Here is a 12,927-nt window from a genome sequence, read left to right as displayed (position 1 = left end):
CTTGTTTTTTTTTTCTCAATAAAAAAAAATAATACGATATGTTATTTTAAGGAAACGGAGCATAAAATGGATCACCAAGTTCCAGAAAAAATATTTAGGGTTTTTTTTCTTTCAAATATTAAGAAATAACAAGGAATTAGATATTGAGAGATAGACATCAGGCTCAACGATACAACTGTACTCATCGAGCAGGTTCTCAAAGAATTCAAACAAAACTCACTGTCTTCTCCAACCGAACCCTCGAGGCTTCTGACCAGAGGCAATCGAACACATGTAGAAAATAGTAAGATTTGCTTACTCTCCTTAATTTAAAATAAAATTTAAATTGTAAAAGAAAAGGAAATATACTTTTTATAAATACATAGGTAGAAAAATGTAGTTGTATAAAATGCTATTTTCTATAGGACAAAAAGTGTCCACACATTTAATGATACAGGCGTCTTCATTAGGGTTCATTTTGCTGGTAATTAGTATCTTAGAAATGCTTAGTAAAGGCTCATTTTATGAATGGAAAAAAGTAATGGGCTAGCCATGAAAGTTCCACTGATTGATGTCAGAAGCACATTGAGTAACATTTATAAAGAAAAAATACACTAAATCATTTTCTATGTAAAATTCCTCAAATTTTATATAAATACCTTTCAGCTTTCCTAGAGGAAAAAAAGATTTAACAGAATTTAAATTCACAAAGTATTGCATAGTAAAACATGGATCAGCATCATGCCAGAGTATTATGTTATATTACTATAATTAGTAACATGTAATTTATACTAAGGAAGTATTCTTTGATGACCATGAAGCTGCAAGAACTACTATATAAAAAGGAAAGACTAGGCCAGCAACATGGCTCAGTGACTAATAGCACTTGCCATGCAAGACTGATGACTCTGAATTCAATTCCCGGAACCGTCCATGGAAGGAAAGAACTGAATCCCAAACATTGTTCTCTGACTTCTACACGATTGGCATTGCATACAATCACCCACATTCATGCACACACTTCATCCACATGCAAACCACCACCACCACCAACAGCAATATAGTGAAATAGAATTTATGTATAAAAGCAACAGAAATTCCATCCTTAAGCTTTGAGAACCTCATGCAACAGATTAATGTAAATTCACTGTAATTATATTTTCAAAGACTATTCAATGACCAAAGAAAACTACTCAGTAAAATTGTAAACGAAGAAAGAGACCTTCAAAAGTTATGTTATTTGTTTTAATATGTGATAATTGACAACATCATTTATGGATCAATACTGCCAAGGTACTTCAGTTATCATGTTTTGCAGTTGAACAAGCCATGTGTTTATTCTTCCTAGTATTTGGGAATCGTAATTTCAAAACAAGTTGTGACAACTTGAAAGTAGCGGAGTCTGTCATGTGCAGTCATTGACCGTGTCCTGGTCTTAGTGCTGTTAGTAACCCTCCTTCCACACACACTTAATGAATTGCCATGGATATTAAAGCACTAAGCTCCCTACATGTAGTGGTATTGTTACATTACAAAAATAATTGGTGAATGAACATATTTCCAATAAAATGCCTCAGGAAATTAGAAGTATTTTAACAAAACAATGTATTTTTGGAATCAGCAAACAAGAGATTTATATTAAATTTTTTCCAATTATGAACAACATAATAAGAATTAGAAAATGAAAGCAAAACAAATGTTCCTGGATAGTGTGTTGTATACAGTGCCCTTGGAAAACACCAGTGTACACTGGGGAAATACATGTCTTCCATATACTATCCTTTTGATTCAATTCTACATCAATCTGGATACCTGATTTTAACTCCTGGAGACCATTGATAATGTTAAATAATATACTTTCAACTTTTGTTTTCTTGCACTATCCTGCTTATGTATTGAATAGCAGAATATAGAAGACTAAAAAAGAAATTCTAATACTAAATAGTGGGCAATTCTTGAAAGGTCTCCACATGTTTTTGAAGATTAAAGAATATTAATACAAAGTAATCCACAGTTATATTTTACTAAAGATTGATTTAAATTCTCAAGGCTATGTTTTAGTCAGATAATTTCAAATGTATTATCACTTACATATTTGCAGTAATATAGTCATAAATTTCCTCAAATATGAAGAAATTTGCCTCTTTAGTCACTATTTGAAAATTCATAAAGTTGCTAAGTTTTATCTAATTATCCTAAAAGGTACTTATGTTCAGAAAAAGGCAATATTGACTCTGGAGAGTAAGTTCAGAGGTTAGGGGCATTAACAGCTTCTGGAGATCCCAGGCCCTCTATAGAGATATATGAGAATTACATATGTGCAGGCAGATATCCCACAACCAACAAAGACACACAATTAAACATCCAAAATATTGCTGGGTCCTGAGGTAGATTGATTCCTAATTCTCTGAGAAACCTCCATACTGATTTCCAAAGTGACTGTCTCAGTTTGCACTCCCACCACAATGGAGGAGTGCTCCCCTTGCTCCACATCCTCTCCAACATAAGCTGTCATTGGTATTTTTGATCTTAGCCATTTCCGACAGGTGTAAGATGGTATCTCAGAGTAGTCCGGATTTGCATTTCCCTGATGGCTAAAAATTTTGAGCAATTCCTTAAGTGTCTTTTGGCCATTTGAAATTCTTCTTTTGAGAATTCTCTGTTTAGAACTGTACTCCAAGCCGGGCGGTGGTGGCGCACGCCTTTAATCCCAGCACTTGGGAGGCAGAGGCAGGCGGATCTCTGTGAGTTCGAGACCAGCCTGGTCTACAAGAGCTAGTTCCAGGACAGGCTCGAAAACCCCAGAGAAACCCTGTCTCGAAAAACCAAAAAAAAAAAAAAAAAAAACCAAAAAAAAAAAACAAAAAAAAAACTGTACTCCATTTTTGATTGTATTATTTGGTCATTTGATATCTAATTTCTTGAGTTTCTTCTATATTTTGGAGATCAGGATCTATACATAGTGCTTACGCTGGGATCTAGGAGCATGTGCTTCTTTGAAGGGATACCTTTCGAAACTAGATATGGGGGGGGGGTGCCTTGGTCTTGCCTCAAAGTGAAGTGCCAGACTTTGTTGATTTCCCATGGAAAGTCTTACCCTTTCTAAGATGTAGATGGGGAGAGCTGGAGGGAAGGTGGAGGAAGTGGGATGAGGGGAGGGAGTGGAAACAGGGATAGCTGTGTAAAATGAGAAAAAGTTTGTATCAAAAAATTCTTAATAAAAAAGAAAAAAATCCAAAAACATAATTCTAAAAACAGTTGCATTAATGTTTTTATAGTTGTAAAGTAGTAAAAAATAGAATTTACATTAAAATGTATTAAAATGAATATTTTCCCATTTTAGGAGTAGAAGAAGCTCTCTTTAAAATTATATGATAGAATATTAGTATTTTATGTCACAAACAGAAATTCTTCCAAATTAATATTCCATAGTATTAGATAAACTTATATATTTAAAAATGTCTATAATAGTTTTTTAGTGTTTAAGACACTTAGCAGTGGCAAGAATATCATGAGAACAACTACTATTTTATTATTTAATTGAAGGATTACTCAACAAGATGGATCCCATGTCTGTTACAGGGCCAAGGACTCATGGCTAGTTAGGTAATAGATCCTGAGTGAGAACTTGCTAGTATTACTGTGCTAAGGGAGCATAATATTACAGACTCCTAATGCCTTATCCATAGGGGAATACACCCCTGGAACCTCATCAGCGAAGCTCATTTCTGGAGTAGATGATGATTAACACAGAGACCCACACTTGGCCAAGGTGCAGAGCATAAGGGATTATGGAATATTCAACCCTGAATGGGACATCTGTGTTATATACCCTCTTCTAGGGGCCGGGAACCACTGGGAACAACAGAAGAAGGATTATAAGAGCCAGGTGTGGTGGATGGAGTGCAGTGTAACAATGTTTTCCAGACACAACAGGGTAGCTACCTATATGACATAGCAGTTATGACAGCATGCAATACCTGTTTAAAGGTGCAGGGAAATTCATTAATAATGATTATAGTGGTACCTATTTCGTAAAACGTAATTCATAAAGTAAGTAAAATTCCAGAAGAATGAAAGCAGGGAAACATTCCATAACTGTCTCTAGATGCTATTTTGCAAGTATTCCCAAAACACTACACAATTGTACTTCACTTAGAGTAAAAGATATGAATATTACCTATAATATTGTTTTTATAAGCTAGTCTTAAATTGAACTTTAGAAGATACACTTTCACGTTCAAATTTCATTGTACTGTTGGTTATAAATTATTTCAGTTTCTAAGATAGATGAAAGAATGTTTTTTGTATTTCTATGAATTATGTTGAGGTTAAAAAAAAGAACAGATTTTGTGGACTTTAATATATGCCAGATGTGATTTTTTTTCTGTGCAGTTTTATGGAACTGGAATCAATAATGATCTATGTAAATTGAATTAAGCCTGTTCTGTAGTGAGGGGATAGCCAAAATGACATTTAAATGCCTTTTCTAGCCCCAGATTTAAAATTTTCCCATTATACTTAAGTTTTTATCAGCAAATGAGAAATCTGTATATATTATTGATTGGTTTGTATTATTTCACAATAAAATGAAACATTTTATGCCTTTCAAAGCAGCACAGTATCTTGGAATAGCTTTCCTGAATATTTCCCTGATCAATAATCGTATTAGATTCAGCTTCATGTGTCCCCAGTGCAGTTTTTTTGGGGGCTGGTCTGCTTGTGTTAGTGGATGATTCGGATAGTGGCTGCTACCACTTCTCTAAGATGAGTGGAGAATGGTTTATCTGTACCGGGATATTTGCATCACCTGGTATACCAGCAAGAGCCAAATTGTGCTCACTTTGTACATTACTCCATTTTATTTGATAGTTAAGTCACACATCTCAGTGAAGTATATATATGCTTTGATAATAGATATCTAGTACATATAGGAAATACAGCATTTCATTGCATGCAGGTGAGTAGAGGTACCTTGTAGAACTCAGTTTGTGAACTTGCATCTTTACAATAAGGACTGATAATACCTGTGGTCTTAGTCAGAGGTGGAAGCTGACTAGGCATCAGATTTTGCTTACTCTAAAAAACACAAAATTACCAAAGTATTTAAATTATTTTAAAGAATAGAGAAAATAGTTGTGCCATTTTAACTGTGCACATTTATTACTGAGTTCACAATTCCTTAAAGTAATTATTGTGAAGTCAATTATAAGGAAATGGGGATATGATGGAGAACAAAGAAAATGAGCATGGTAATCCTAATGAAACCACAGACAGATGCTGGTTTGTGAAATGGAAGGCTAGTTGTTATCTTAAGGGAGAGGCAGTCGATGTGAGAGAAGTGGGGCTAAGCATGTCCATTCAGACTCTTAAAGGCTATGACATCCTTTCATCTCTAAGTGCAGTGTGGAGACTGGGTTATATAACCTGTATATTGGTGAAGGCTCTGCTTAAAAATCTCCTGTGTATGTAAGGTTTTCCCCAATTATTTTGGCTAAATTGGTTTAAAAGCAATTCTCCGCTTTTCTTCTCTCAGTGATCAACACCATCTTCATCTGAGGGGTCACAAGACCACGATGAGAGTCAGGTGTTAATGTTTACACAAGCCATAGGAGCTGAGTACCCATCCTGTACATTCATTTAATATATGCTAGATAAGCTGAGGGCACAAAACTCAGGGATACCACATCTATAATTTAAAAATGTGGTGTCAAGAAGTTGTAAATTAAGACGAACCAGGAAGTTTATATATAAATTACTCAGATTCTTAAAATTCTATGAAGAATCATTGTTCATCTTTTTAAAATAAATTTAGGAAGTTTAAAGTTTACCAACATTAAGACAAATTATCCCAATTTAGATTGGCCTCTGTTTGTTCTGTTCATCCACACTGTCTCATACCTTTACATAAAATATCTTGTCAACTGAATACTTATTAAAAATTTAAGATTTAATATATTTATTAAACATTTGCAAATTCACTTAATTTTCCCATAACTATCATATATTTAATCTTCTGATATCAACTTTTCCAAAATTATTCCAGCTAATTAGAACAGCATATTCCAGTATACATATTAGATTGTTAATAATTCACATTTAATGTTTTCTGTTGAAAACTTATTATAGGCAATGAAAAGAATCAACACTGCCTCTTTAAATCTAACTATTGTGGGAGGCTGCTAGTTTGTTTCAGCCGCTTAGATCTGAAATAATCACATAGAAATTATAGTATTTGCAATACTGTTTGCCCAATAGCTTAAGCATATCCTAAACTAACCCATCTCCATTAATCTATATATTGCTACATAGCTGTGGCTACCCACAAAGTTTCAGCATGTTTGTCTCTGTTGGTGGCACCATGGCTTCTCCTGACTCCGCCTTCTTTCTCCCAGCATTCATTTTAGTTTTTCCCCACATAGCTCTGTTCTACCCTATCATAAGTACAAAACAGCTTCTTTATTAACCAATGATATTCACAGCATACAGAGGGGAATCCCACATCATCTAACATGTATACATACAAAACAAACATTACTTGAGCAATAAAATCTTAACGACATAATTGAAACTGAGAGCAACTCATGAGACACATTTCATTTTGAAATTATTTGATTTCGAATTATTCCAAATAATTTAACCACTTACGTTTAATCAATCACACATCTTCACAGTCATAATTTATATCATCCTTTCTATCTATACCTTTAAGGTCAATTTTAATTGGATCTTTATTGAGGCTCAATTCACACCAAAGACGGTAATACCTTTGTTCCCACCCTGTGTACCAGGCTATAACTCAAATAGATGAGGAGATGTCTATGACATGGCTAAATGGCAAAAGGTAATTATCTTCAGGATATTTGCCTTCAGGAGTAGTTTTGAATTTATTTCCCCCAGGGTAATTTTAAATTGTTCATAGAATGAAAGACATCACAAAGGCAAATAGAAATTATGACTTTACATCTTATGAGAATAATTTCCATATCACATTTACACCCATGGCTATCTATGTACAGAACCAAGTCTTGGTAGATCTTGAGAGTTTTTTCATGCATAAAATTACATCATCTTCAAAAAAAAACTTTGGCTTCTTCCTTTGCTACTTCTGATTTTTCTCCCCCAGTTGTCATATTACACTAGTTAAGACTTCAAGTAATGTATGGAATAGGTATGGAGGGAGGTTGACATACTCATCTTGTTTCTATTATTGAGTTTTTCTCCTTTTAGATTAATGATGACCCTGGACTTGATATAAATTGCCTTTACTATATTGAGTATGCCCTTGATATCCCAAGTATCTCTAGGACTTTTATCATGAAGGGATCTGGATCTTGTCAAAAGTCATTTCTGCATTTAATAACAATATACTGATGAGTGTAGAAAATTGAGCTAATTTAACTTCTGTTCATGCTAAAAATGGCACAAAGAATCAATCATGGGAAAGAAAATAGTCTCTTTAGTAAATGGTGCTCAGGAAACTGGATACTTATACACAGAAGGTGGAGCTAGTCTGTCTCTCCTTTTCCATGAGTGTCAGTTCAAGTGGAGCAATGCCCTTAGCTTAAGTTCTGAATCTTTGAAAGTACTTAAGAAAGACTTAGGAGTGGGGGACAATTTTAAAAACCAAGTATAGGTAATTACTTTATAAATAGAATACCAACAGTTCAGATAATAATAACAAAAAGTTGACACATAGGATTGCACTGAATGAAAAAGATTTTGTCTAACAAAGGAAAAAATACCAAAATGAAGACAAAGGCTATAAAATATAAACTCATATGTTTCAGATATTCAGGACACAGTTTAGTCTTTAGAATACATATGAAGAAAAAAAAGTAAAACTAAAAGGAAATAATGCACCCAAAATCTAATCAGTGAATGGACAATTAAATTAAATGACACTCTTCAAAAGAAGCAAAGATAAATAACAAATGTGTTAAAAATTTTCAATGTGTTTAGTCATCAAAGAAATGCTAATCAAAATTTCTTTGTGATTCCCTCCCATTCTGGTCAGAACAGCTAACCTCAGGAATACAAATAAAGAAATGTGATTGAAAAGGAATACACTTTATTGTTTTGATTGAGAACCTAGCCTTTAATGGCTGAGCCATATCCAAAGTATACTCAATCATACCACAAGGGCATGTACTCAACTATTTTCATAGAAGGTTTATATGTATAGTCTAAGCCTTGAAACAACCTAGATGTTTCTCAGCTGAGGAAGAGATAAAGAAAATGCATGTATTTAAACAATGGAGTGTTGCTCAGCTGTTAAAACAATGACATTAGGAAATCTGCAGGCAAATTGATGGGGCTAGAAAAAAATTCTTCCTGAGTGAGCTCCACATTAGGTGGAGCTCTGGGAATCCATACCAAGAAAAGAAAACAACATGGCATGTACTCACTCATAAGTGGATATTAGCTGCAAAATAAAGGATAACTATGTTACAATCCACAGACCCAGGGAGATTATGTAACAAGGAGTGTTCAACAGGAACACCTGGATCTCCCTAAAAAAGAAAATAGAAGAAATTTCACTAGTGAACTGTGGGAGGGTGGGAATGGGAACATGAGATATCAGGATAGGAGGTATAGATGAGAAGAATACACAAAGAGACTACTGGAAAGGGGAGACATTTTGGGGTCAGGTAGAAATTTGGTGCAGGAGAATCTTCCAGGAATTAACAAAGATGACCTCAGCTAAAACTACTAATAACGGAGATATGTAGCCTGAACTGGCTGCCTCCTATGACCAGGTAATACTTCAAGCGGAAGGTTTGGGACACTAACCCAGCCTCATAACTTTCCACTAACAGGCTGTCCTGCCTGTGAGAAGTGCAGGAATAAGGGTGGCCTAGAGATTGAAGGAATGGCCAAGCAATGACTGGTCTAGCCTAAAACCCACGGCAGGAGAGTTATCCCACACCTGACACCGCCTGGAGCACCAAGGCTGACAGGTTGGGTGACCCAAACACCTAGGTGGAAATAAACACGACTGAAGAGACAAAAAGGCAGTGTAACGATGGCTAAGGATATTCTGCCATACTTGTAGATTGGTGCTAGGCCCAATTGTAATCAGAGAGGCTTTATCCAGCAAGATATGCAGACCCAGAGCCAAACATTAGGTGGAGCTCTGGGAATCCTGAAGAAGATGGGGAGAAAGGATTCTAGAAGTCAGAAGGATCAAGGACACCACAGGAAAACTCACAGGATCAATTAACCTGGGCTCAAAAAAGCTCACAGAGACTGAATCAGGGAACCTACATGGGACTGACTTAGGTGCTGTGCATATGGGTTACAGTTGTGCAGTTTGATCCTCCTGTGGGACTCCTAACAGTGGGAGCAGGGGCTACCTCTGACTCTTTTGCTCGCTATTGGGAGTCACTCTTCCTACTGTGTCTCCTTGCCCAGCCTTAATACATGAGGGGCTGCTTACTTTTACCACGACTTCATACGCCATGTTTTGTTGATATCCATGGGAGGCATGCCTAGAAGAGGTGCTGAACATACCTCTGCCATGTTGGGCAATGGGAGTCAGCAGGCAGGGTCACAGCATACATCTTAGTCACACCCACATAGCACTGGAAAAAAGGCTCTCTTGGACATTCAGGACCCACAGGAAAATGACTACACAACTTGCCTGAAGAAGATGAGATGATCCTTCAGGTTTCCTGCTTCACAAAAAAAAAAAAAAAAAAAAAAAAAAAAAAAAAAAAAAACCTGCCAGACATTCTTCACATCACAGAAGAAAGTGACTGACAAACTGCCGATAGAGGCAAAACTGTCTTTCAAATTTCTTGCTTCATGGAAAAGTCTTCCAAATATTAAAAGTATCGAACTTTGGGTGGCTGTCCAGGCAATGAGATGTCTCTTTCTAATCCAGAACTTTGAAAGTTGCTTTCAATGCACTTCCTGATTGCTTAGGTAATATTATATCCTTCTGGGAGTCTTTGATAAATTTCAAGAATAGATAGCTATAATTACAGTTTTCCTTAGCTATGATAGAGGATAAATTAGATATGAAACTTTAGACTTACAGAGAAATATTGTAACTGTAATTCTTGCTTGATACCTGTTTTGCTATATTTAATTTTGCTATGCTAAAGTTAAAATCTTCCTTTTTACTGAGACAGAAAAGAGGAGATTATGAAGGATGTCCTTGTGTATATGTGTTGCTTTTAATGCTTAATGAATAAAGCTGCTTTAGCCTATGGCAGGGCAGAGTATAGCCAGGCTGAAAGAGCTATATAGAGAGAGTAGGCAGAGTCAAGGAGATGCCATGTATCTGCTGAAAGAGAAAGATGCACTCAGAACCTTTCCAGTAAGACACAGTCTTGTGGTGATACATAGACTAATAGAAATGGGTTAATTTATTGATATAAGCGCTAGCTAGAAATACACCTGAGTCAGTGGCTAAACAGAGATGTAATTAATATAGTTTCTGTGTGATTATTCAGGTCTGGGTGGCTGGGGAAAGAATATGCAGTCTCCAACACACCACACAACCATACTTAGATTAATAACTCGGAACCTTTCCTAGGGCCAGTTAACAAAATAATATTCAAGGTTTTCAAAATGATGTTAGAATTATATGCCAAGGTAAATAACCCCTTTGAAAGTATTTACCTCTATTCAATGCCATTATCATGATCCAGAATTTTATAGTGAGGAAATTCCATTCATTAAAACAAACAAAAACAGTCTTTACAAGACAAGCATTAATGTTGATAAATTAGAATCTATTTCATCCGTTGATGATGTTAGGATTCCTGGGCCAACTCTGAGCAGTTTGCCTGTGTAATTATCCCCAAATAAGCATTTCCCATATCAGACATCTGACATTTGGGATAAAATTCTTATTTGGGAAGGGCAAGAATTTTTATCCTTGTATGTTTAGCAACATCTGTGGCCTCTACATCTTTGACATGACAGAGTATAATCTTTGTGCTTGTGACAGCCAAAAATGGCTCCTTAGAACCAAATTCAACTATGGTTGAAAAAACCATGCAAATAGAAAATCTTTCTCCGATGAGATATAGGATCATTTTTAAAAGTTATTATTACAATTAAATGATAGGTACAGACCTTGTTCCAATATATTTAAAGGTTTTTTAAAATGTAAAATATTTATCTTTTATGAGATGTTGATATAATTATTTACTCAGAAAAAAATAGGACATTTTAAAGTATAAATTTTAAGTAGTTATCATATATGATAAACAATACAAAAACTAATTTTCAAATTTGTATACTTATTTTTCTATTTTAACATTTTTAACATTGTGCATGGAATATTTTATATTTTACCTGTGTAGGTTAAAGGCCTATAATTTTGTTTTTTGAATTTTTTTTTTTGGCTGATTGGTTTTGAGACAGGGTCTAGCTATGTAGTCTTTGATGGCATGGAGTCAACTTATATAGAGTAAGATGGCTTTGAACTCACAGATATCTGCTTGCCTCAACTTCCCAAGTACTGAAATTAAGGTATGAGCCCTCATGAGCAGTTTCTTATACTACCTACATAAAAGGCAGTATAAAAATGAGGAATTCTTCCATATGAGTGGAATTTGCCATTATCCAGATATTTTCAAGAACTGCAAGACATGTTCATACTTCAATAAGGTCTATTAATGCTCACTGATATCCTGAAGCTGAGTGAGTCCACAAAGCATGTAGCAGAATTCCTCAAACTCCTTCCTAGCAATCACACAAAATTAACATACACACAAAAAAGTAGAAACCACTGTAGATCAGATGTCTCCTATCTTTGTATATCCTAAAAATATTTTTCTCATCTGGAACTCAATCATTTTTATTTTATTATTATTATTTTTAAATATTTATTTATTTATTATGTATACAATATTCTGTCTGTGTGTATGCCTTCAGTCCAGAAGAGGGCACCAGACCCCATTACAGATGGTTGTGAGCCACCATGTGATTGCTGGGAATTGAACTCAGGACCTTTGGAAGAGCAGGCAATGCTCTTAACCTCTGAGCCATCTCTCCAGCCCCAACTCAATCATTTTTAAAGCACTTATTCTTTTCTCATACATTATACCCTGATAGCCATTTCAACTCCCATCATTCTTTCAAGTCCCTCTCCTTATATTCCCCTACCCCCAAGATCTACTCCCCAATTTCTCCTCAAAAAATAGCAGGTTTCCTAGTGATATTCACTGAACGTGTCCTAACAAGATACAAAAAACTGGACAAAAGGACAAACCATCATATCTAGGCTGGACAGGGCAACCCAGTAAAGGAGAAACGATCACAACTTCAGGTAAAAGAATCAGAAACCCTCCCTTCCCATTGTTGTGGGTCCGGCCAGAACACATCATAAGGTATATGCAGAGAATCTAGGTCAGACCCATACTAGGTCCAGGCTTGTTACTCAGGTCTCTGTGAGCCACTCTGAGCTCCAATTAATTGATTGTATGGTGTGTTCTCCTGGTGTCCTCAATCCCTATGGCTCCTACTGTCCTTCCTCCCTCTCTTATATGGTGGTGATCGCCTGGCTCTGCCTAATGTTTGGCTTTGGATCACTGTATCTGTTCCCGTAAGTTCCTGGATGATGTGCCTATGATGACAATTTGTTTGGGCATCATTCTATGAGTATGGCACAATATCATTAGGAATCATTTCACTGTATTTTTTCCAGTCATGTTTGGTTCTATCCTGGTTATATTGGATATCCAGTCTCTGGTGCCTGGCCAGCAAAGCAGTGTCCTATGTGTGCTTCCTCTCATGGTGGGTTGAACCAGTCATTGGTTGGTCACTCCTAAAAGTTCTGTTCCACCATTACCTGGGCACATCTTGAAAACAGGACAGATTGAAGGTCAATGTTTCTGTGGCTGGGTTGGTGCCTCAGTCCCACTATTCAAGTTTTGCCTGGCTAAAGTAGATGGCTCATTTAGGCTCTGCATTCCCCATTAATATGAGTCT

Source organism: Microtus oregoni, unplaced genomic scaffold, assembly GCF_018167655.1.
Source record: "Microtus oregoni isolate MIOR12 unplaced genomic scaffold, Mior012 000015F_ref0000493, whole genome shotgun sequence".
Taxonomy (NCBI): domain Eukaryota; kingdom Metazoa; phylum Chordata; class Mammalia; order Rodentia; family Cricetidae; genus Microtus; species Microtus oregoni.
This window is presented reverse-complemented; position numbering follows the sequence as displayed.